This window comes from Mirounga angustirostris, unplaced genomic scaffold (assembly GCF_029215605.1).
Source record: "Mirounga angustirostris isolate CCGP_5_RB_7025 unplaced genomic scaffold, mMirAng1.0.hap1 SCAF_15, whole genome shotgun sequence".
In the NCBI taxonomy this organism is placed as follows: domain Eukaryota; kingdom Metazoa; phylum Chordata; class Mammalia; order Carnivora; family Phocidae; genus Mirounga; species Mirounga angustirostris.
In genome coordinates, this window is record NW_026991723.1 from 42,486,488 (window position 1) to 42,512,667 (window position 26,180).

General features: G+C 38.7%; 1 protein-coding gene and 1 long non-coding RNA gene across 6 annotated transcripts in view; both read right to left on the reverse strand.

The window, feature by feature from the left end:
* Positions 1–26,180, reverse strand: part of BNC2 (basonuclin zinc finger protein 2) — a 433,411-nt gene that overhangs the window by 329,553 nt on the left and 77,678 nt on the right. The gene's annotated exons all lie outside the window — the stretch shown is intronic.
* On the reverse strand, positions 3,672–17,402 carry LOC135362733 (uncharacterized). The gene is made up of 2 exons (XR_010407804.1): positions 7,667–17,402; positions 3,672–4,006 (listed from the first exon to the last, which is right to left on the reverse strand). It is a non-coding gene; the product is annotated as an uncharacterized LOC135362733 (long non-coding RNA).

A 26,180-nucleotide genomic window follows, 5' to 3' on the forward strand; every position in this document is an offset into this window, starting at 1 on the left:
AGAGCAAAATGATTTGTATCAACCCATATATAAGTTGTATAAATTACTATTATCCATGTTACCAAACAGCTTTTGTTCCTTCATAGTTTTCAGATTTCAGGAATAATTTTATTCAACAAGTTACAAACACAAAGCAAGGAATAATAGCTTTCTATGGTGGCCATAATGAATTACAACTACTTTAGTGACTTAAAACGCAAAAATTCATTATCTTACAGATAACAGTCAGAATATCTTACAGAATAATTGGTCAGAAGTCCAACAGAGGACTCAGGGGACTAAAACCAAAGTACTAGTAGAGTTCCATTCCTTTCAGGAGGCTCCGGGGAGCTTCTACTGGCCTCCGTTCCTTGGGCTCAGGGACACCCCCTTGCTCCATCTTCGAAGCCAGCAATGCATCTCTCTGACCATTCTTGCTTTGTCAACTGTCTGTCTCTGACTACAGCAGGGAAAAGATTCTTTTAATGATTCATGTGATGATTGGATGCACAAAGATAATCCAGGATGCCTTCCCTATCTCAAGGTCTTTAACCTTAATTACATCTGCAAAGTCCCTTTTATCATGTAAGGTAACACTCACAGGTTCTTAAGAGTTGGACATGGTTCGTGGGCGGCATTACTCTGCCTTATTTTGCACAAAAGTCATTCAAAATTTTCAAGTTAGTATTCCTACCTGAGAAGTAATAGCATTTCTAATTGCCTAGCATGTGACATCTGCTAATTTAATTAGCAGTTAAGTCACAATATATCAATGAATCTATCACAATCAAAATCTTTGATGAATCTATTGGTTTTACTTACACTTACAGATGTAACAATTAAATAAACCTTTTTAAAAAATTACTATTTTTCTTTCATTTGAATGGGAAGAAGGAAAGTATTCCAGGGTTAAAGTGTATGTTTTTGGTATAAACATAAATTCCTGAGGGAATCTGTTCTGATTATACCAGTGATAATATCCAGGAAACTAAATCAGCTAAAATGGGTTATAAGACTTAACTTCAGGATAATAGTTTTCCGTTCACACCAACAAGCAATGGAGAGAAATGGATTATAGGTTACCACAGCTGGCTATAATCTCACACTCTAATAATATGGAAGATGTAATTTTCACATGAAAATCTGAGTTGAAATTGAGACTTATTTAGTTAACTGCCTTTAATATTATTTTGTACTTTTTCCTATGAAAAGGTTTTTTTCAGAGAGAAGTCAAGGACCACACCTGAAGCTTGTTTTATTCAGGGGCAGTATGTTTTCTGTACAGATGTTAGAAATGACTTTAATGGAAAAGTATAGTTATTTTTAAGACTTCAGGGACAGAAAAACCATCAGATTTTTTTCCTTTTTTTCCCCCTCTGAAATCCCTATCATTTTGATAGAATGTAAGTAAGGTTTCAAACTGAAAAGGAATTACCAGTATCAATGTGAATCAGTGTTAATGTCCCTTACAATATAGAGGGAGAGAAAAGGAACACTAAACACAGCTTAAAAACAAATCATCAAGAGAACAACCATTCTTAACTATGTCATTTATACATAATTCAGTTTTACTGTTACATTTTTAAATCTGTGAAAGCATTCCATAATCACATATAAAGCTAGAAGTACAAAAATATCATAGAACAGTTCAATTTTTGAAGAAACTCTATGAGCTAAGTATTTTCTGAATTTCATTTGCAATGAAAATGCATTACTTTTATAACAAGAAAAATTTGTAATGCTACTTCCTTGGGGGTGGGGGGACAGGGAAGGCAGGAATGGAGAGTGTCCTAACAAAGCCTATCTAAGCACACCACCAAGTACTCATCTTCATATTAAAACTAAGGCAGAGAAGACAAATTCAATGTAACCTCTCCTCAAGGTGACTAGTAATTACCACCAAACTACCATAGCTGTACTCACTACTGAGTCTCAGAAAATGTACTATTGGCTAGAATATAAATAGCCAAGTTGTTGAATAATCTGTACATTCTACACAGACACAAACACACAAAGCCAATTATGTGAGGTAATGGAGGTGTTTAATATTACTGTGGTATTCATTTCTCAATATATACACGTTACACTTTAAAATTACATGTTATTTGTCAATTACATCTCAATAATGGTATAAAAAAATGAACATCCCAATTGTGGTCTTAAATCATGCATTGTCAATAGAAGAAAAAAATTAGATATTACAATAGTTTGTGGTCCTCCAAAACTCAACCCTACCAAACAAAATCATATCCATTAGGATTTATTGCGTAGTGTGTAGTGGGAGAGGGCAAAGATTAGAATAAAATGTCTAAAAAGGCTTCTTATGCCCTAATAGTTGAAAAAAGGTTGAGAAACAGTCCAAATCAAGATGAACCTAACCCTGGCTATCAACTATAAGAATATGAATACTAGGGGATCCCTAGTATAACCACATAACTACCTGTTTCATGCCCATCCACTCCACTAGTTTTGGGGCATCTCCAAGGATGACCCAGTTTGACCACTCAGGAAATAGATAAAAATCACATTAGTCCATGTAAGTCATTTGTGAACTCCCCAGGAGGTGTATTCAACCACAAAAAAGAAGTGGCAAATTACTTTAAATTCTGTTTAGTATCTAATAGAAAATAAAATTATTGATATGAAATTTGGGAAGGAGGGAAACAGGAGGAAAAATCATGGGTGCTACAGCATCTCTTCAAAAAATAGGTAATACAGAACAAAAAAGCTTTGTTAGCCATGATTCACACTTCAGAATTTTCATGTATGGGGATAAATAAAGAAGAAAAAACACTTCAGGTATAGAGGTAGCAATAGCTAGCTACAATTTAAAAGGAATTTCACTTGTTTTACTCTTGATTCTGAGAAACTAATATTATACCTATAGCAGCCCTATGTCCCTGATTTTCCACAATAATCCCAATTTCATGTAACTGTGTTCTTACTCCTGCTCCCTAAAAGTGATTCTTTAAATACAAAACTATGATCTCATCTAAGACTTTCCATACAAACAAATCAATACCAGAAAATCCATTGTTAGACCCTAATACTTGAGGGATAGAGGAGGTTCAGAAAAGTATAACATTCTACTCATATTTAAAAGCAACATACTTGGTGTACCTTTAGGATTCTAGTAAATGAAGAAAAGTTAGAAAACCAAATAACAAATGATGAATTGTTTTGACCAATCCATATTTATTTTAGGAGTTCTTAATTCTTTAATACTTGTAATTGTTTTCCTTAGACTCCCTTGCAAAGCATTTTTGATGAAAAGAATTATCTTCTATTTCAGACCATGGCACTTAATTCTCTTGCACTTGTGTTTGAGGAACAAGCACTTTGCAAACTGGACATGCCACCAAGTTTTACATGTATGATGCACATGAATATTCGTTCCAATAAGGTAGTAAAAGTGAAATGCATCATGGTACTCAGAGTACCAAAAATTAAAAAGAATCAACATAGAAAGTAGCAAAATCTCTTAACCAAGAAGAAGCAACATAGTCACCTTCATTAGTTTCATAAAGTTAAGACAAAGGACAGTGTAGGTTATTTTAGAAAAGTAACACCTTAAGATCAAAAGAACCTGTACTTCAGGAAGGAAACTTCACTCTGGGAGACAAGAGCTGATCTTCTATTTTCTCAAGGACATCATCTAGTTGATGCCATCCAAGGCCATATGGAATTGCATCTCCTTCTGTAATGTTATATGAGGTGTGAGGAGAGACAAATGCCAGAGGGGGCTGATCTAGGAAACAAAATCGTCTTGTAAAAAACACCTTCGAACACTACCCAAAAACAATCAAAGATGTGTGTCCACTCTGCCCTCAACCTTTCTTCTTTCTTAGAGAAATGGTGTTTCAAAAAAAAAAAAACAAAGAGAGTGAAAGTTGTAAACGGGGATTCATCAAAGCCCACAATCCACTTTAGAACTCTTGAATGTGCAAGCCACAGAGAGGGTACGTGAGCAGCAGGACGGGTACCAACAGAGTATACACTTCAGGGAGCTCAACACCAACAGCAGCTCCTAGGAAAAAAACTGGAGGTAGATTACAGCCATCTCTCATTTGCCCCAATTTTCTTTTTCAGTTTTCAAGCAAAAATCGTTTGCTTTTTGTTCACAAACTAACAGAGGTGGGGAGGAACAGAAACTGGCCTCAAGAGTAGGGAGACAGGTAACCTGACCTCTTAATGTCCCCTGCCAACTACTGAATCCATACAGCTCATTCTGAGACTTACTATTTAGCATTTTAAAAAGCCCCCCTTTGTATATGGCACTGTAATGAAATAACAGTAATAATAACAATAATGAAGATGCCTTGTATCTACTGCCTTATACCTTAAAGTGCTTTAATGACTTTAATGGATTGAAGCATCCCTATGAGATCAAAGTCAGATATTATCATTTCCAGTCTACATAATAGAAAATCAAGGAAGAAAGGTTAAGTAACTTGACCAAGCCTCTCTCATCAATACAGCGTTCTGTAACAGTTAAGGGGCTGCAAGTCCCTCTGCTGCTTAGCTGGCTGTTCAGCTCAACCTGTAGTCTAACCCCAAACAGCTCTCTGGCTCAAGGGGCTACGGTGACTAGACACTGGCCTGAGAAAACAGATCTGCCTAAATGTGCTATCAGTGAAGTCCAAAGAGCTCCAGAGAATCTGTCAGTAGACAAATGCATTTTTATATAAATCAAGTATCTTTCCTTTGATTTTTGAGACCCATGCCACCCACTCAGATATTACACTGCAAAATCACTTTGAGATGAGGGTTTATTCTCCAACTTCATAGTTGGAGACCAAAACACAAAGGATAAAGGGAACAGAAAGGAGACACCTAGCACCAGGGTCTTTTCCCAAGCTAGTGGTGAGTGGGAGAAAAACTGTGGAGCCTGTTACTTGCAGATAATAAAATTTAACCTTTCTAGTTCCCATTAAATCTGTTAAAGATGAACACAACACACCCAGCTAAAGAATGCTCAAGTATCATGTCACAAAGGGCAGCAACAACATCTTTAACCATTACAAGACCCGAAGTTTGAAAACTGCAAAGCTGTACATGCATTTGGTCATGTTCATGTTTACAGACATCATGTCCTCCTCCTACTACAAAAACTAATCACTTCTCACTGGAAGACTTTAACCAAGAGAAAAAACCTAATCCTAACATGAAACCTCTTTATTACTTATTTCTTCCAGTTACCAAGTATGTGATCAGAATTAAAATAAGAGCTAGGACTGGTTCCTAATAAAAGCTAACCTTGCTCTCCCACCCACACAAAAGTAATTCTGTTTAGAAACCTTTCGTTTTTTGGCCCCAACCCATTCTTGGGGTGTGTAGTTCACTCACTGCCAGTAATTGCTTCCATACAATATACTGTTTTAAAACATGTTTGCATACTTATGATGATGCATTACATTTATATTACATTTAAAACTCCAAACAGGCTTACAGGTTTTATTTTCTGTACTAGGAAACAGAGACTATGCATGGTGTCTCTAAAGTAATCACCAGAAAGGGACGTCGGTTTCATTTTTTATTTTCAACTCTCTGTCTCTCTGAATTTTTAGCCTCCTGAACTTTTTCTTTTAATTACTTGGAAATACAAACTCATCCATCTGGGAAGAAAATTAACCTAAAAATCTGTGACAAGAGACCATGTACCGAAATTACTATTACCCAGGTCAGTATGCAGTAAGTTCTACTGGCTAATTATCATTTCACTTAGGGCAATTTCATTTGACTCAGTAACAAAAATAGAAAACTTCTACAATAATTGTGGCTCATTTTCCTTTCTTAAAATTACTAATATAACATTTTTAACCCACCTGCTATTTTATTAATGTAGAATTATACAAGTTGGTATGATTTTATTTATCTACATATACTTACACTTTTTAAATACAAAAGCAAATTCTTTCTGCATTAAAATAAAATTTTAAAACTTAATATCTAAATTTGCTAAATTCAATTTGTTCTTCATAGCTCCGTGATTTCAGAAATAGGTTAATTTTCACTATCCCCTTCCACAAATAAGTTTGTGGTCAATGAGGAACTCAAAATTCCTCCCTCCGCCCAAAATGGAAAGAGATGATTAACTTTTGTACTCTTCAAGCTCTATCATACAAAATATTCACTCTATCCCCTACATTGAAACCCTGCTATTCCAGACCCATTTGGGGGATTTCTGTCCCTGATATAGTGAACACACATGTACATACACACAAAAACACAGAGTAAACAGCTAAATCTTATAAGGTAAAAGCTTTAAGTGAAGAAGACTTTCTAGGACCACAATGTGATTTTATAAATTGAAAATGTGATTGGATTTGATTGTGATTATGGCCCCTACAAGGTAATAATTTATTTAAAAAACACATATGAAATTTTAGATCTATTCTTAAGCAGCAAAAACCCACCCCTAGAGCAAAGAGATAAAAGCTAAATTTTGCTTTCAATACATACAAAATGATATCGCTCAACATTATTAAAACTGTCCTTAGGGGGGCGCCTGGGTGGCTAAGATGGTTAAGCGTCTGCCTTCGGCTCAGGTCATGATCTCAGGGTCCTAGGATCGAGTCCCGCATCGGGCTTCCTGCTCCTTGGGAGCCTGCTTCTCCCTCTGCCTCTCTCTCTCTGTCTCTGTCTCTCATGAATAAATAAATAAAATCTTTAAAAAAAAAAAAAACTGTCCTTATTATTAAACTTTTGTAAAAAAAAAAATTAGTTGCTTTACAAAATAAATTCTTGACTTTAGAAAAGCTGAAATCTGCTCAGGTATTGAAATGCACAAAGCTGGGGTGCCCGGCTGCCTCAGTTGGTAGAGCATGTGTTTCTTGATCTCTGGGTTGTAAGTCTGAGTCCCACACTGGGTGTAAAAGTTATTTAAAAATAAAATCTTAAAAAAAAAAAAGAAATGCACAGAGTCACAGAAACACCACCTGGCCCCCTCCAAAACTTAATATTTAAACAAACACCAAAACTCTTCTGGTAAAAGTAACAGGTTTTTTTCCATGGGCTATAATCATTCACGGACGATGCCTTAATTAAAGCTGGGCAATGAATGTGGATATTAAGCAGAGTGTGTCAAGTCAAAAAACTGACTTCCTAGCACAGCAGAGCACACTCATAATTTCTTAATGTGTCCTGTTAGGTCCACATATTAACAGTGATGTAAACAATACCACTTTTCAAACTTAACTGTGAATTTTTTCATTTTTAGAGCTTTCTGTCCCAACCTTACTTAATGTTCTTTTAATGTAGTTTTTCCTGTGTGATAGATCATATTTATCTCTGTAGCCATCCATCACTATTTTCTTTAATTGAGGTTAATTTCTTTCAACTTGGGGGGAAGGTGGGAGGGATGAGGGAATCCTCATTCTACTGTGCTGAGCACAGAGGGCATTCACAGCTGCTGATTTTTTTTTTAAATCACAAAGCCCAATTTTCAGGATACTTAAATTCCTCAAATCCACCCTACTGCCCTCCAATCTGGACCTAAATCAACAATCTACTGGGATGGGAACCCAGTTCCCACCCAGCACCACTTACTGAAAAATTTCTACCTAACTAAAATCCCTCCAGCTGCAATCTAAGTCCTTTTGTTTGTTTTCCCTCAAAAGGCTAACAGCTGGTACCACCTTCCATGTAAAATTATCTCATGTGTTTGGAAACCGTGATTAACTCATACCTTGGTCTTCACTTCTCCAGGCCACAAAAATCAGTTCATTTCTCAAATCTTTTCAACATCTTCTACTTTCAACTCTGGGCTCCACAGTCATATTGGAGTTTGGAATAACTGAGTGGCCAGAAATAAGTGAAATACATTGTCAAGGTTGAGAAAAGGGTTATTCTTCTGCTCACCTTTAGAGCCTAGTGTAGGGACTTTAGGATGGGCTCTGGCAGAAGGCTGGCTGGAAGCTGCCCTCCTATAAACCATTAGGTGGCAAAAACAACCCCCCCACCCAGTTTTATGGAGTGGACCAAAAAGAGGGAGGGGGACCTCGTAAGTGTAAATGTAGAGCCTGAGAATTTTAAAAGACACCATTAAAAAGAGATTTATTTATTTATTTATTTATTTTAAAGATTTTATTTATTTATTCATGAGAGACAGAGAGAGAGAGAGAGAGAGGCAGAGGGAGAAGCAGGCTCCCAAGGAGCAGGGAGCCTGATGTGGGACTCGATCCCAGTACCCTGGGATCATGACCTGAGCCGAAGGCAGACGTTTAACCATCTGAGCCACCCAGGCGCCCCTAAAAAGAGATTTAAAAAAAAGCTGGGCAAAAGCTGGACAAAGGGTTTTATTTGACATGCTAATGAATATTTGGCTGTCTTGGATTTCTACAGTACAGTTTACCTATCATCTCTTAAGGATATATATACTTCATTCCCTGAAAAGAGTTTGGGATGATCTTAGGAATGAAGAGGAGGAAGGGAATCCACTAACCAAAGTTAGTCCCAAATGCTGCCCCACACTACAGGCCAGAAGGAACTACTAGATTTTATCTCAAACATTCATTTAGTGCCCGACACTCAATAGGCATGCAGCGAGTAGTGGCTGGACTGAAACTGGAGATGGTGGAGTGGGAACCTTCTTGGTTTGGGCAGTCCTCAATGATGGGTGGAATGGTAGGCAGCACAGCAATACACAAAGAAGCAACAGGATGGGCTTTAGGGATGGTCCATCAACGGGACAGGGAAGCCAAAAGGAGAGAAGACCCCAATCGGGCTAATGAAGTGGTCCAGGGAGGATTTTCGTCCTAAAGCTGAGTCTTTTTAATCAGTGCTGAGGACAGGGCAAGCAACAGAGCGTCGGTCTATTGGGCTGAAAGAGATCTGAGGCCAAAAGAGACAATGGGGAGGGTTATGAGAGCACTGCTTGCTCTACAAAGAAGTTCAGATATTGTCTATACAGTGTACAGCCAAAGTTTGCTGGGTTTTATTTTTTAATTGTATCATGAAGTTTTCCAACATACAAATGCAAATAGTAGAAGCAGTCCCCTGTAAACCATACCATCAGCTTCAACAGTTATCAGGACATGGTCCATCTTGTTATACCTATACTCCCCCTAATCCCCTTAACCTCCCCTCCTCCACTGGATAGTTTGAAAATAAATCCCAGAGTATCATTTCACTAGTATCTATCAAAGGCTTTTAAGATCTGACATGATCAGATCTATGTTTTAGAAGGATTACCAGTTCAGGGCAAGAGGTGACAAGACCAGTTACATGATTCAGATAAAGAAGGAAGTCCGAAGAACTTACACCAAGTAATGGTTTAGACATACAGTCTGCAGAAATAATGAGGGATGCCGGGGAACCTTTTCCAAAGTAGATCTTCCTACCCAGAAGATGGCGAGTGATGGGGGGCTGCGGGAGTGCTGGGGAGGAAATGAGTTTGGATGAAGACAATGGAGACAGTGAAGAATTAGAAAAAAGGAGGAAATGCAGAGTTGGGAAATGTGTGGAGTGTTCAGTTCAACGGGCCAACTGAACATGAAGGCAGAATAAATGTTAGAGATGAAAAAGGATGAGCTGTTCCAGAGAAGAATATGAGGAGAAAATCCAATTTACTTCAATATTCGAAAACAGATTTGTGCCTGGGATGGATAGACAGAGAAGTGGCCCGTAACCTCAGGGAACTTTCATTCTAGTTGAAGAAATAAGCAGATTTCCTACACAAGCAAAGATAACTGCAAAATTGGGATTACTGTTTTAAAAGAATATTTATGAACTTTATATCAAAAACTAACGATGTACTATACGTTGGCTAATTGAATTTAAATAAAAAACTAAAAATGAAAAATAAAAGTTGAACTACCCTATGGTCCAGCAAAATAAATAAATAAATAAATAAATAAATAAATAAATAAAAGAATATTCATCAAAAGAAGGGTATGACTTAAAGCCAGTGAGGACTGAGCTAGGATCTGAAGGAGGATTAAATTTAAACTGGGTTCAGAAATCAGAGAAAGGTAGAAAGCAAAACAGGCAAAGGTAAAGAACTAAGTAATAGGGATGCAGATAGAAAGGAGAGGAGAAAGGGGGAGAGAAAGCTGAGGAGCAGGCAGGGGCAGAACTCTCAGGTTTCTGACTTCCAGAAACCTGAAATAGAGAACAATGTTAAAAGATTTCGGTTAAAAAGACGACACCAAAGAAAGCAGGGGGTTTCTTTGAGAATCACCAACAGGAACCTGGAAAAGTCTAACACCTGTACGGACCATGGCTTAAACTTGAAGCCAGTTCATCATCTATGTATGGTTTAGACATGCAACGCACAACTAAGAAATTTTGTAAATTTTTGTTTCAGTGTCCACAGGTCTGCAAGCTTTACAAGGGCTTGCAGAGACTATGCCTGTCCATGTCACTAGAAGTTCTAGCACAGTGCCTGGCGTAAAGAAGATGACCAATAAACAACATGTGTTTTCAGAGACATTACTTCATTATTTATTTACAACACCAGGTTAAATAAGAGGGACCATTCCCCCTTGTTTTACTGATAGGGAAAGTGCAGCTCAGTTGGGAAAGGACTAACAGTCACCTGGCTAGTAGGAGACTGGCCCCAAAGTACCACGAAGAAGTCACTCCATGGGCATGAGAGCCAAGGGAAGGGAGAGCAGAGCTCAAGGAGACCACACAGCGTAGGATGTGATGTCAGTAACAATAAGGGGCACGGACTTGGGAATAAGAGCAGGCCTGGGTCTGAAAATCCCAGTCCTGCCTCTTACCAGTGACACAGTTTCCTCACCTGCCAAAGGGAGAAAAGTAGGCTCCGTTTTACCCGCTTAATGTGAAGACAAAACAATGATGCACGCAAAGCATCAAGCAGAATGCCTGGCACACACAAAAGATCTGCCACCTCTTAGTACATTAATGTGGATGTAGCTTCGTTGCCATTGAAGCTTGTCTGTGACCCTGAGAAAGCCCTAGTGGATGTGAAGTGCACACCACCCTACAGGGTATCTCCAAGGCCCCAGGAAGTGCTCTAGGATAAATACCTGTTCTGATACTCCATGAGAATGCAGAGAAATGGGACCTTGCAAAGGAGTAGGTTGGAAAGAGGGACCCCAGGTATCGCACACATGAAGACCAACGGTTTGCTTAATGAATTACTGGCCTCAGATAAACGTCAGACCCAAGAGTCATGGCGAAAAACAGAAAGCTCATTCCTTCCTGAAGCACTTCAATAGCAGGGCACCTGACACAGTATTGTGGCTCAATGCTAATTTAGAAGGTGAGGTCCTGATCTCAGAATGGGAGAGACTGGTCATCCAGAGATATGGGAGAGCTGCCAGGAGATGCCCACCCACTGTCACTTAAAGATCGGGGCCAACCTTCAATATCCACAGAGATGGACTGGTTGTGCTCTTCCATTTAAGTAAAACAGAGATGGTGGTAATAAGAAACCTCTCCCCAGAGCTCATCCACCCTTGAAAAATAGACACTTTCTTCACGATCCGCAGTCAGAAAGTATTTCCAAATCCTAAGTACTAAATGACATCAACATCTCTAAATTAATCGTCTATGGCTTAAGAAACTCAACTGACAAGCACTTGGAGGAAAGGAACCGAAATTGAAATGATCCACCTGAACACTGGAACAACTGCCTCCAAATTAGGAGCTTACCCACAGTAATTGTGATAACCAATCTCCCAAAGGGAAAAGCTCTGCATCCCTCACCCAATTCATACAGTAATTTTTTTTCTTAGCAGGATGACCTAATCTGGAATGGAATGTGCTGTATCTGTCCTGAGGCTAAGAGGTGGCACTGAGTCTAACAGGTGTGAAAAAAGTTATCAGTCTGGTGAGACTGATAGGCTTATAACCCTCTCCACTTAAAATATGATTTTCAACACAAGCTACTTCAGGTATAATAAATCTTTCAAGAGACTGTGTAGAACAATGTGCTCCCAAGTATCTGAGATCAAAACCAAATTCTTAATATCTGCTATTCTGGAAGTTCGTTAAATACTGTGATATGGCACCCAAGGTTTTAGGTTTAAGATGTGTGTTCATTTTCGTCCAAGAGACAGCTACGAGTATAAGCAGAATATGTGTCACAGTTGGCTTGCCTAGCATATCCTGCATGAATAGTCAGCAAAAAAGATAAGACGTTTACAGATTTCAAAGGCCCACCAACAGCAATACATGAACTATAATGACAAGACAAAGGCTTACTCCAAAGGACATTCAACTTGATAAAGGTGTCACTATTCATAGTTACACCCCTAGCGTGTATATTTTTCTCATGGAAGAATGTATTTACCACTTTCTCCAATTTTCCCTAGAAATGCATCTTTTGCTAAATGACAGATAAACTCCACCAAGAATTTTAAGACTCATTTTATTACCCTCAACACCCCAATCCTCTATAAAGAAGCAACATTGCCAACATGAAAATATTTTATCCAGCATAGTTTTAAGTTAAAGTAGTATCTTTGCCATTGTTTGGGGGGAGGGTGGCAGACAGGAAGGCGGGAACTAGAAATGGAAAAAGAATTTTTAAATCCCTGTTGCATTATCTACCAGATGTAAGTGAATAATAACTAATAATATGTCTGCAGCCTCTGCCTTAATCTTAAAACAAATGATAGTATTCAAATATAATATTTCACACATGCAGACTGATAACAGGTTTTTCCTTTCTTTATTTCTTGAAGATTCTGTGAACGACACAGTACAAAGTACAATGTATTTAATGAAAGGTTTCCAGGCTGATTTCCCCTACGGATTATTTTCTTTCTTTTCTCTGGAACCCACACACTGGGTATACTGCAGGGACCAGGGGTGTATATAAAAATAAACTATGAGCCAGTATCAGAGCTGATACCCTTCTCCTACAGGGGCAAGTGAATTATTAGATCTGTGTCATGAGTGTTTTTTTTTAATATGCCATTGTTCCCACTTGAGCACATTAAATTTTCCATATCCACTTTTAAACCAATATAACCTTTTTTTCCATGTTCATAATGTTCATGCTGTACATTAACAGGCAGAAAATCCAATAGCTTAAGTCTTCATATAGTAGTTATATGTAAAGCTTGGTGGATGAAAACCTTTTGCATTTCCCCCCTCTTTGAACAGATACTATACTGGAGTTGGCTAAAACCCTGGGAAAAAAATTACACCTCGTGGGAAACTGTACTAATATTTTGTTTCTTTTATGATTGATCACAAATCCATTTTGAACATTACACATTTTTTTTAAGTTTATTATAACTCTGGCTCAACATCTTCTAGCCCAACAAATTGAAGGTGCTGGAATCTTTTGGTCTGGAAGATGTGTTTGCCAATTATTTTTGCACTAGTGCACATAAACAGGGAGGACTGGATCTTAGGTATGAGTTATACATTCCTGTACAAAATAATTGTATATTCTATGAAGACTGATTCTTTTTCTGGAGAAATATACAACAACACAAGGGAAATCTTGTACTAGCAGCATAACTGAAGTGGCAAGATACAATATTAGAAAAACAGAGCTACTTTCATTACTGTGATGCTGTGTGTCAGAATGTCTCTCCTTAATGAACCTGTTTGCAATAAGACTCCGGCTGCAAAGAGGCTATTTAGAGAGACTATTGTGTCTATAGCGAGTCCTTCAAATATCTTCCCACCATTAGACATGCCGCATTGACCAATTCTGTCCTGATTGCTGTTCTTTTTACTATCAAGGGACATTCTTGCCCAGACAGACGGATGCATCAGACATTGCAGTTCATAAAAGGTTTACACTGCGCGCGCACACACACACACACACACACACACACACACTATGGTACAAGCTACAGAGCTCCAGATCACACAGTGAGATGAATGTGGCAGTGTCATATGAAGGCTTATGACTTTCCAATATCAATGAGAGGATTTAAGTTAAACTTTGCTCGTCCTGTCTGCCTGTCACTCTCAACAAAAAGCCTTTTTTCCCCTCTCTCTTAGTATATGCCCATGCCCATTGCTCACATGGGAACACTTCAGGCAAATGTTTTCTGGGTCATAAGGTTTCCTACTCTGCTGAAATTTTCTCCTAATTTCTGACAAGATAAGAAGACTATACATGTCACGTCATCAAAAGGGGTGGGGGGAGTTGTAAGGGAGAGCATGACAACAACCATAAAAGAATAGTCAAAAGGACTTTCTAAAAAGATCTAAAATTCCAACTCACAGTGACAGCAAATGAGACTTGTCTCTACGGTATAACTGAAGCACCTGGCTAACGCAGTGGCCCTCTAACCAAGTACTGAATAGGAGAGGCTGAGGTGCTTTGCAGAAACTTCCTGTTCATCTTACTTGGCTGCGTTCTCATCAGCTGCCAGGCATTGTCTAGCTTCACCTCTCACACACCTACATGCTAAGTGATCCTCTACAAAAGCCCTTTCCTCTTGCGCTTTTTCCAATAGAGCATCCTTTCCATTGTAATACAAGTAACATGCCTGCCAGCCACCTGCAAAAGGTTTTACACATCTCCCCCATGTCAGCTGTCAAGCAGAAAGAACTTCAAACCCAAAGGTCCAAATTGCCAGTACACTAATAAATGTAACAACTACTAGTTACATCTGATAAGGAACTAGAGAATTGCACACTGAACTGAACCTGGATCCAATGAATCAAATGTATCCAAGGACAGTTTCAATTCCCATTATTTTAAAATTTCTCTCTCACCTCCTCCTTTCTTCCAGGCTCAACCTGATATTTTAGCAGACCTGACAAATGAACCATCAGTTCTCCTGCAGCTCTGATGTCCAAAGCCATTTGGAGTATCTAGGATTTCAAAATATTTCCATATCCAAATTCTAAATCCTCATCATGATAAAGCCTTAAAATACTGCCTCTATTAGAACTACTTTGCACATTTATTGAAAACACATAAGCATTTCTTAATTGAGATATTTGATATCGTGAGCCTGTGTAAACACACTGAGGATCTGCCTGCAGATTTAGGAAGTGCAGGGACAGGAGAGACCTAGTAGCAATTATTTTTTTTCTCCAAGGAAACGAAGACTGCAAGAGATTTAAGAAAACCTATCCTGGACCAAACCCAAGACCCTGAACTAGGACTCCAGGCGTCTTGACTACTGGTCTGGCTCACACCAGGCTATAGCTCTATATCCAATAACCTTTCTGTATTTTACTAATAAGGGTTTTTGTTTGTTTTTTAAATAGCAACAGCTCGGGGCGCCTGGGTGGCTCAGATGGTTAAGCGTCTGCCTTCAGCTCAGGTCATGATCTCCAGATCCTGGGATGGAGCCCCGCGTCGGGCTCCCTGTTCAGTGGCGAGTCTGCTTCTCCCTCTCTCACTGCCTCTACCCCTGCTTGTGCTCTGTCTCTTTCTCTCTCTCTCTCAAATGAACAAATAAAAATCTTAAAAAATATATAAAAATAAGCAGCAACAGCTCTACTAAAATATGTTCAGTTATATCTGTCATGTACACTAGTGTAAAGAGAAAAAGAATATGAATAATTACAAAGAGTACAGACAATCCAAAAATGATTTCTACGTTCCTTAAGAACAGTTATTCTCATAGAATGGCTGCAGGACCAACAGCTTCAGCATCACCTGCGGACTTATTAAAAATGCAAATTCTCAGGCCCTCTCCAAAACTGCCAGAATCAAAAAATCTGGGTGTAGGGCACAGCAGTTTGTGAGTACACAAGACCTCCAAGTTATTCAGATGCATGCTCAAGTTTAATAGCCATAGCTCTAGAATATACTATATGATTTACTTAGCTTCATATTAAAGTTATTTAAAATGGCTAATGCTCCTTAAGGACATAATCAACTGACCAGGAGCCAAAACTAGACCCAGAAAGAGGAAAAGCAGTCCTGAATTAAAAACACTTTTAGGAATATCCCAATTTTGGGCAACAGACAATTATTTGTAAAGATAGTATCTTTTGACTGTACTACACAATACAAACCACTCCACTGATTCTTTTATTTGGAAGAAAGCAAGCATTCTCTTTTAGAATAATTAATAAAATTAAATATTTAAATAATCCCAAATTTAGGATGAGGTGATGAAAAATAAACTGGTAACAAATTAATGAACTTAACCATAAGAATCAATAGTGAAATGCAAAGACATGTTAAACAATATGAAGGTATAATAATTTGAAAATTAAAGATCAGACAGGACACCACCATGGGGCAAAGAGAAAACGAAGAGTTCTGTGAAGGTAAATGGAGGCGTGGGTATGAAGGAGTTACGAAACTAGCACCAGATAAAGAGCAAAATAAGTGAAGAGAGAGAAAGTACTGTCATGTTAGTGGTAACATCACACAAGACCTGTGGCAAGGCAGGAGGGGCGATTTTGAACTGGATCTGGCATTAAATCTCAGGGAAATTACTTCATGAGTACTGTTCACTCAGAAGATGAAAAGCATATCAGAATCACTCATGACTTCAAAATCAAAGCCACCACTGTTTATAATGAGGAAAAGTTAGATACGACCTAAACACCCATGCAGAGAGGACGAGTGACAGTAATCACAGTACTCCCATACCCTGGAATTCCATGAGGCCATAAAGAATTATATACCTCCATGATACTACATGGAAAAACACTTACATGGGCAAGTGGAAGAAGCAATTAAACAAAACATACAGTATCATCCAACTTCTATTTCACAAAACATGGACACATATGTGTATACACGCATAGAACAGATTGGAAAATGATAAACCACAATGGACACCAGAGCAGGTGATCGGTTTGCAACTAAATTTTATCTCTTCTCTATTTTCTGAATTTTCTTATTTTTTTAAATGAATAATTACTTTTATAATGTGGGAATATAAAAATACAGACACACAAATGTTTTAGAGAAAAAAGATAATAAATAACTGCCTTCTTACAGGCAGGGGTGCATGTAAGTACTGCCGTTAGGCAGAGGTATTAGAGCAGTAATAAAATTCCTGAGACTCACAAAACAGAATTCTGAGACAAAGATACAAACTTCAGAAGGAAAAAAAAACCCTCTAAATTATAGGCAACTTCATATCAGTCTCTATATTCAGCAAAAAAAAAAGGGGGTATCAAAACTACTACATTCTAAAGATAATCTAAATGAAAAGTAGAAAGGACATAGTTTATTAAGCACATTCTATGTGCCAGATACTTTCACATAATATCTCCCTTAATCTTCATAATAACTTGCAAAGTATTACCTCTATTTTGCAGGTAAAGGCTTAAAGGAAACAAGTATGTTTCTGATGCTCAGTGGACCCCAGAGCTCCTGAGCTCTTTCCACTACACCAGGCTCCAAAAGGGATTCTTAACACACAGTTCTTGAAGTGGTACAAGCTGAAATTTAGGGTGCTCAAACAACTTCGGAAAGGACTCCATTATCCCTCTTAAATACAAAATAAATATACAATAGAAAGGGGGGGAGGGGCGCCTGGGTGGCTCAGATGGTTAAGCGTCTGCCTTTGGCTCAGGTCATGATCCCAGGGTTCTGGGTTTGAGTCCCGCGTTGGGCTCCCTGCTCAGCGGGAAGCCTGCTTCTCCCTCTGCCTCTGCCTCTCTCTCTCTCTCTCTCTCTCTCTCTCAGACTCTCATGAATAAATAAAACATTAAAAAAAAAAAGAAAGGGGGGAGGGGGAAAGGCAGTAAGGGCTGTGTGAAGCAGCCCTGCAGGCTCTGGTAAGTATTTCTGACTCCTGAGGGAAAATGACTTTAGAAATGTTCCTTTCGCCTGGTGTAGGGCAGGACAGTGGTAATGCAATGACCAAACAAAGCTGTGGCTTAAATAAGTTACCAGAGAGAAGGAGAAGAGAGCAAATTTAAGAAGTATTCAAGAGATAGAACTGACAAGATGTCCTGATTGATGTGATGATATTCTTCCTTTTGACCCAACAACCATACGAACTTAAATCTAAACTTATATATAACTTCACCACTAACAAACTTTGAAGGCATCTCCAATTTGAATCTTACAACTTCACTTCTTTCTTACTTTTTGCCTTTGTAGTACAAACCTACCCACATGCATCTAAATATTAAAAAGTGTTTCTTCCATCAATTGGTAAATGGATAAACAAAAATGTGATTTATACACACGAGAGTATTATTTGGCACAAAAAAAGATGAAATACTGACACATGATACAACATGGGTAAATTTTGAAAATATTATATAAGTGAAAGAAGACAGTCACAGAATACCAAATACAGTATGATTCCATTTGTATGAAATATCCAGAATAGGCAAATCCAGAGACATAACGTAGATCAGTCGTTGCCTACAGCTGCAGGGGGATGGCAGTGTTGGGGATGATAGCTGAAGGTTATAAATTTCTTTTTGAGGTGATAAAAATGTTCTAAAATTGACTGTGGTAGTGGTTACACAATTCTGAATACATGAAAAATACCAGTGAAACCAATAAACACTCCATAAATAGGTAAATTGATAGTATGTGACTTGTAGCTAAATAAAGCTGTTATTTTTTAAGTGTTTTTTTGGGCAATATTTATTGAGTATGATGTGCTTGGCGCTAAGGTGGACACAGGATTTCAACCCTGAGACAGCACAAAATCTACAAAAAATAAAATCCCTGTAAAGCCAAGTGGTTCCTATGGTTAGCATTTTCTATATGGTTCTATGCAAAACAATCCTCTCGACATCTTTAAGAAAAAATGCTTACCCAAGAAACATTCATTTTTCTCTTTTTAATGCCACAGAAGTATTTGTATACTAAGATAATATTCCAAGTCACTGACAAAAAGGTTATTTAATCATACAGTTAAAGAACATTCCCTAGGGGCGCCTGGGTGGCTCAGTTGGTTAAGCAACTGCCTTCAGCTCAGGTCATGATTCTGGAGTCCCGGGATCGAGTCCCACATCGGGCTCCCTGCTCAGTGGGGGGTCTGCTTCTCCCTCTGACCCTTCCCCTCTCATGCTCTCTGTCTCCCATTCTCTCTCTCAGATAAATAAATAAAATCTTTAAAAAAAAAAAAAAGAACATTCCCTATAAAAGATTTAATTCCGCTATTTAAAAAAAAAATTCCCTGGATAAGTCATTTCTAGAGACATGTAGGCACGCTAAAAAAAAAACTGGATGTAACAACACCAGCCTTACATTTCATGTCCAGCCATATAACATCGAGTTCAACTTATGCTTTTATTTATATAGATGTAATGGGATTCATTTCCAAATTTGTTCTTCAAGCAGGTATCTTGGAAAGTACTGGTCTAAATGCCAAAGATCTGAAGATCTAGATTCAAGATCTCATATCATCAGGGCTGGACTGATCTTCAGGGGTGCTGATGGTAAACAAGCAGTTTATATCTACAAAAATAAAAAAAAAAGCAGGGGCACAGTAGAAAGGACATACTTTTTTATTACCCTAGAGAAACAGAGAAGAGTTTAAAATTTAAATACAAATACATTAATTGGAACAATATTTAAAATAGCAAAAAGTTGAAAACAACCTATCTTTCCAATAATGCGGGGTCTATAAATAAATAATGGCTCATGACAGAATACTATGTGGCCATTAAAATTCATATTTAACAAGCTCCCCCAAGGTTATGAAAACAATTATAACTTTTATATTAAGTTCAAAATGTCAGTTACAAAACAGCATTTTCAGTATCATCTCAATTTTATAAAATTAAAGATGCACTGGAAAAAATCAGGAAGGCTAGTTACAAAATCATAAGTAAGGTTATCTCTGGGTGTTAAAATTATGAATGATTTTAAATATTTGTTAGTTACATACAATTCAAATTTTCTTAAATGAGTATTTCTATTATTTTGGGGGGGAATCAAACAACAAATTTGTAGTTACTTCTCATCTTCTCATCAAAATAAACTGAGGAAGAAAATGTTCTGATCCAAAATGAGAGTTCTGATTATCTGAGCTTTACCTGCCTAAAGCTTTAGTATACTAGTCCTCCAACGTGCTGAGTTTTCTCTTTACTCTGGGCTTTTATGAGTGTCATTCCTGGTGCCAGGAACATTTTTAGCCACACTTCCTAGAACCCTTCATTTCACCGGGCTAACTCTGAGGAATAAAGAGGCAGAGGTGTCACTTACTCTAGAAGTCTCCGGCACTGTGTATGCTGATGGAACCCTGGGCTTAGCATTCCACAGCATTTATCACAAGGTACTACGGTTGCCTGGTTTCACATTTTCTTCCCCTACCAGACTCTAAGATACTATGAGGGCACGAAAGAAATGTTTCTGTTTTGTTCACCACTACGTCAACTATACTTGGTAGCATATCATATGAGCTTGATAAATAATTCTGAAAAAAATAACGGATGAATTAAGAAGTAAACATTCTGTCACAGAAGCTAAGTATACCTAATTGTTACAAGTATTTACTCTAAGTAAACTAGGGCTGTGTGTTTCATGTCATGAAAACACAGTATACTTGTACAGTAATATAAGCAAAAGACAGATCTTACGTGCTCCTGTTCGCAGAGTCTGGAAATGTGAAAGCAGGAGTCTAGTAGAAAGTTAAATATATCCAATCACAGGGTATTAAATATGTTAATGTCTTAAATACACCATTTGTAAATAAACAGAAATAAGGTGCAATTAAGGGAAACAATTAAAATAGAATTATACCGTGTTTCCTGAACTTGCTTCTCAAAGATCAGATGCAGATGTTGCTTTTTTATTCATAAGCTTTGAAAAAGTAAATAAAACATTTTGTATACTGCTCACCATAAATCTTAACTTACCATTCAAATTAAGTCTAAACATAAACATGACCCTAAAACCTTCTCCAGTCCTACAAACACTCAGACAATCAAAATCTGACTTCTAGGACAGCAATTTTACTATAGGAGTACAATATTTATGTTGAAGAGATAAATTATGCAAATCATGACGACTTATGCTTATGTTATATTTAAGCTTACTCTTCTGCATATTATAGGGTTCAAGAGTCTGCAAATTTACCCAAAGTTCAGGTTGCTTATGAAATAATTATACCATTTAGGACACTTTTTTTTTTAAAGTAAGCTCTATGCCCAACATTGGGCTTGAACTCAACCTTGAGATAAAGAGTAGCATGCTCTACTGATTGAGCCAGCCAGGCACCACTAAGACACGTTTAATACCAATTTAGGTTTAAGATTTGGGAAGAGCCGATAAAAGTTTCAAACAATATGCACTACTTTGTATTATTTACTTAACATTTGATCATAATAGCTGTACAACAAATGTGAATTAAGAATTTACAAATTAAACCTCTACTTTATTCTAGACCTCCCAAAGGGGAGGTCTAGAAATGTTAAAGAAAGTAGTTCAAATAAAAAATCAAGGCCATGTTAAAACTAGATATTCCCTAACCTTGGTTATGCAACCACCCAATTAGCTAAACATACACTGGTAATTTTCCAAATATAAATTTTAATATTCATTTAAATTTTTAAGTGTTTGATACATAAAAAATATTGGGAGTTTTTTTTAATTTAAAATTTCAAACACAAAGTGATGAGTGACACCTCAACTAGTAGTAGAATAGCAGTCAATTTTCTTTTTCCAGTAAGTCTGACCCAAATTCAAAATTCTTGGTTAAAACAAGAAAAAAAAATCCTATTGAAAGAATGGAGGAAAGCATCACAGGAAGAAGAAACAAATGTGACTATCTTTTCAGTCCAAGAAACTTTGCAGCTGACTCTTCCAGCACTGGAGATTCAAAGAGCACAGCCCCCATTCTAGAGATGCTCACAGTGTGGTGGGGAACACAGATAATGAGGGTTCAGTGTGCTGAGTGGGTTGTTCCCAAAGGTCTTTGTAGTAATCTGGGGCTACTTTTTCATTGAGTACTTGGGACACCTACCACCACTGAAAATAAATAAGACAAAGCACCCTCCAAGAATTTTTTTTTAAAAATCTAGTCCGGAGGGACAACTGGGTGGCTCAGGCGTTAAGCGTCTGCCTCCGGCTCATGTCATGATCCCAGAGTCCCGGGATCAAGCCGCGCATCAGTTTCCTTGCTCAGTGGGGAGTCTGCTTCTCCCTCTCCCTCTGCCTGCCACTACCCCTGCTTGTGCTCTGACAAATAAAATCTTTTTTTAAAAAAAATCTAGTCTGGAGCATTATACAAACATACAAGTAATTGTCCCACAAGGTACAAAGCAGGTAGTAGGTGCCTTAAGGAAAAGACTGCAAAATAGGAGGCATACCTGGGAAACAACATGGCTAGGATACAATATAAAAAAGATGGTCAGGGAGAGCTAGAGACGGAAAGATAAGCTCACCTATTCTTACAGAGAACCCTGAACACAGAAGGAAGGACTTATTCTGACCAGAGAGGGTCGGTAATGGATGAAGTTTGAGAGCTGAGCTGTGAGAAGGTCAAGTATTTTTTTTTTAAATTTATTTATTAGAGAGAGAGAGAGTGAGAGAGAGAGCGCAAGAGGGGGTAGGGTTAGAGGGAGAAGCAGACTCCCTGCCGAGCAGGGAGCCCGATGTGGGACTCAATCCCGGGACTCCGGGATCATGCATGACCTGAGCCGAAGGCAGTCGCTTAACCAACTGAGCCACCCAGGCGCCCGAAGGTCAAGTATTTTTAAAAGCCTCCAGCGCCAATGAGTCAGTGCCTGGAAGGAGTCTGAGGGTGAATTGGCCAAATTACTGTAGTCAGTTTGTAGTAGGGCAGTAAGATTGAAAAGGAGTAAAGGAGGGGCTCCTGGGTGGCTCAGTCGGTTGGGCATCTGCCTTGGGCTCAGGTCATGATCTCGGAGTCCTGGGATGGGGACCCTCATCGGGCTCCCTGCTCAGCAAGGAGTCTGCTTCTCCCTCTGCATGCTGCCCCCCCAACTTGTGCACGCTCTGTCAAATAAATAAAATCTTAAAAAAAAAGAAAAAAAAGGAGTAAAGGAATGATATGAATTCACTTTATAAACTACCACCTCCATTCGACTCCCCAGTAATTAGAATAAGATTTTTTTTTTTTTTTTAAAGAAAGGACACTTCTTAGAGACAATGCAAACAAAAACAAATGTCTTCAGAATTTGGCAGCAAATGGAGTGGGAGAGGACACAGGAAGAAAATGATCACTCAGGTATCTGAGGCTGTGAGACCCAAAAACGATGGGCACTTCTAAAGACTGGTTAAGGTTCCTGTGTACAAACTGACATTACAGTGCATTTCACAGAGACAGCCTCCAGTATATTTTCCTGAAAAGGACATGTGCTTGTGTATTAGAAGAAGAACTAGAACCTTAAACTCACCTTTGCCCAGCACAACTCTCCACTAAGCAAATCTGTGTCCATTGTCAAGCCTTAAAGTATCTCTGTGGCAAAGTTTCTGTTGGGGCTTTTACCTCCTGATGGAGGCTGTGGATGAACCGCTGTTCCCCATTTTCAGAGACCAGAATTAGAAAAACTAAAAGAAGAACTGGAAGGCCACAGAGAAAGTAACTGGATCAGGTGACTAATTAAAGTGATAAAGCTCTTGCTCTGTATTTCTTGAAGAGAACTACTCAAGAGCAGATGTAGGTTAAGTGAGACCTAAAGCTTATATTTAGGCTTTCAAAGAACCTCTTTAAGAGAAAGCACACAAAAATATATGCAAACCTCAGAAAAAGAAATGACAATGTGAACACATTTGCTGGGGCCCTTCCCAAGGCCTTGAGGGGAAACTCACCTCTATGCAGAAGAACAGCCCTAAGGCTCAACAGCCATCTGAGGAAACTGAAGGGAAGGTGGCAATCTCAGGAATCTGGCACTACTGTGTAATCGGAAGAAGCAAACTTTCCTGCACAGCACCAAAAGAGTTAAAACTGCCCAAGAAAATGCAGGCAAAAAGAGATGAGTGGCTTTGACTGGCTGATTACTCTTATAAGGATCTCATTGGACAGGGGTAACATACAAAGGAAGTGTGTGCCAGTTTTTACAGAAAACATATGGGAACTTACCTGGGGAAATTTGCTTTCTCTTAAGTCAACAAGGAGTCTTTTCAGGTATTTTGAGTTGAAACTGAGGACATTTTTAATTATAGAGAATGTGGAGAAAGAGTAAGCCACTGGAGAATGGTGACCATAATGCATTAATATTCAACTTCATTGTGGGGGGGGGGGAAGAGACGAGATCAGGAGTTAAATTTTTTACATACAAAGACCCACTATACAAGGGAGGAAGGAAGGAAGGGAGGGAAAGAGGAGGAAACAGAAGAAAAACATCAGTCTCTATTTGAATAAGCTTACATGAGGGACTTTTTGTAAAAGAAAGATTAACAAATGTTAAAGAAATTAATTTATTCCCCCAAACGTGGCTCCTCAAAATAAAATTAAAACAAATATGAAATGTGAACTGTTAAGGCAATGGCTCCATTTTCTGTCCCAGATGTCCTGTTCTATGTGAATAAGTGCTTGGGGCAAGCAAATCCATTGGTACTGTCTTTCTAGCTCTGAATTCCAACAGCAGAGGGGGAGATGCCCTGCACCAAATGTGGAGGGGTAAAATCTGGTAGGTATGGGTGAAGCAGGACGAGCAAAATCACAAAGGGCAGCACCTCGAAGGGAAGGTCTTTGATCTGCAGTGCAATAATCTCAATTCTGTAAGAGTCCCCTCCCCCTCTCCCATCCCCACACTCAACTCTCACCCAGCTGGTTGGACAGCTTCTCCCCTCCCCAACTGCTATTGGAAAGAGACTGGAAAGAGCAAAAATCGGACAATGATCAAACAGGACAGGCTCGAAAACAGTAATGGTGATTCCAGGCTCCCTTGGGAATAATAAAGTAACAGAGGGGACGGGAAGAGAGCCAATTAGTACATTCCCAGGCAAGAGAGAGCGGAGGCCAAGGAAAAGGATGGAATTAAACACCAATTGTGCCAGTCGGCCTACTTCAGTGTTATTCTTCACGGATACAAAACTGACAAGCAACCAAGACAAAGGTATGAAATTTGCAAGAGTGGTGAGGGCCCTTAACTAGCCCTGCCTCCACTATCTCTCTATGATCCTGAGTGATGCAGCAGAGCCTCTCTAGACTTCACCGCTCTTAACTATAAAATGAAGAGTGAGGAAAAAAAAAAAAATTCCTGTGAGTCCTTCCCATGGTAGCATTCTAGAACTCTAAGGATAGCATGGTATACACAGAGGAGTATGGACTCTGGAGCCACATGGCTTGGCTTTGCTCCAGCTCTACCAGAACTAGCTGTCACACTCTGGGAAAGTTACTTGACCTCTCTGTACTTCGGTTTCCCCACACGTAAGAGATGAAAAAAATATTATCTACCTTATGGAGCTGTCCTGACTATGAAATGCTGTGTTAGCTGTAATTCATGGCCGTGAGCCAATTTTGTATGCAATACCTTTCATGTAGGCCTTTGTGTGGTAAATCACCTTTCTGAAAAGTTCATCAGTGGGGCAAATAACTGCCCACCACTTCCCGGGGTGCTTCCCTTCCTAGGCCAGATGTAGACATTAATGAAGCACAGAATTCTCCCATTAGCTTATAAGATGCAGCCTGAGGATCTTCAATGAATCAAGACCTTGCAAAGAAAATGAGTCAGTCGGCCACATCTTAAATATAGATAATACTGTGTTCCCTCATCACTACTTCCATCCCATAAGGTTCAAATGTAGTATCCTACAAAAACATAGTTCAAGAGAACCCCTTTTGATGGAAAAGAGAACAAAAGAGAATCCCTGACCTGTGGCTGGTTCATGACCACTGAACTCTGATATCTAGCTCCAAGGACCACCCACATCTTCCCCAGAAACATTTATACTGTCCTCTATGGAAAACAATGGGTAAATGCAGATGAATGGAGCTATCTGATACTATTTGTTGAAAAATGACAAGTTTATTCAACAATAGTGCAATAAGCCAAAGCAAGTTCTTGGAAGCAAATTTTTCATGATGATGTGGTAGGATGAACAGAAAAAGGAGCCCTTTCATCAAGCAAGGTCAATGTTTAGCAAACTGGATTCTGACAAAGACCCAAGGATAAGAAAGGAGGGAAATCAACTTCTTCACATGCCTACCTCCTGCTGGTCTTCACCTCAAGGTAATCCCACATTCACACACTCAACACATCCAACATACAGGGTCTCCTCTTCCCCATCTGTTGTTACTCCTGTGTTCCCAACCTCAGTTGAGACCAACTCCACCTCCCACGCACTTCTCAAACCAAGGCCCACTTTTGCAACTCTCCTCCATTAGCACCTAGCTAACTTAGAGTAACTGCCTCTACTCTTGGTCCTCTCAAATCCATCCCCCAATCAAATCTCAAAAAAT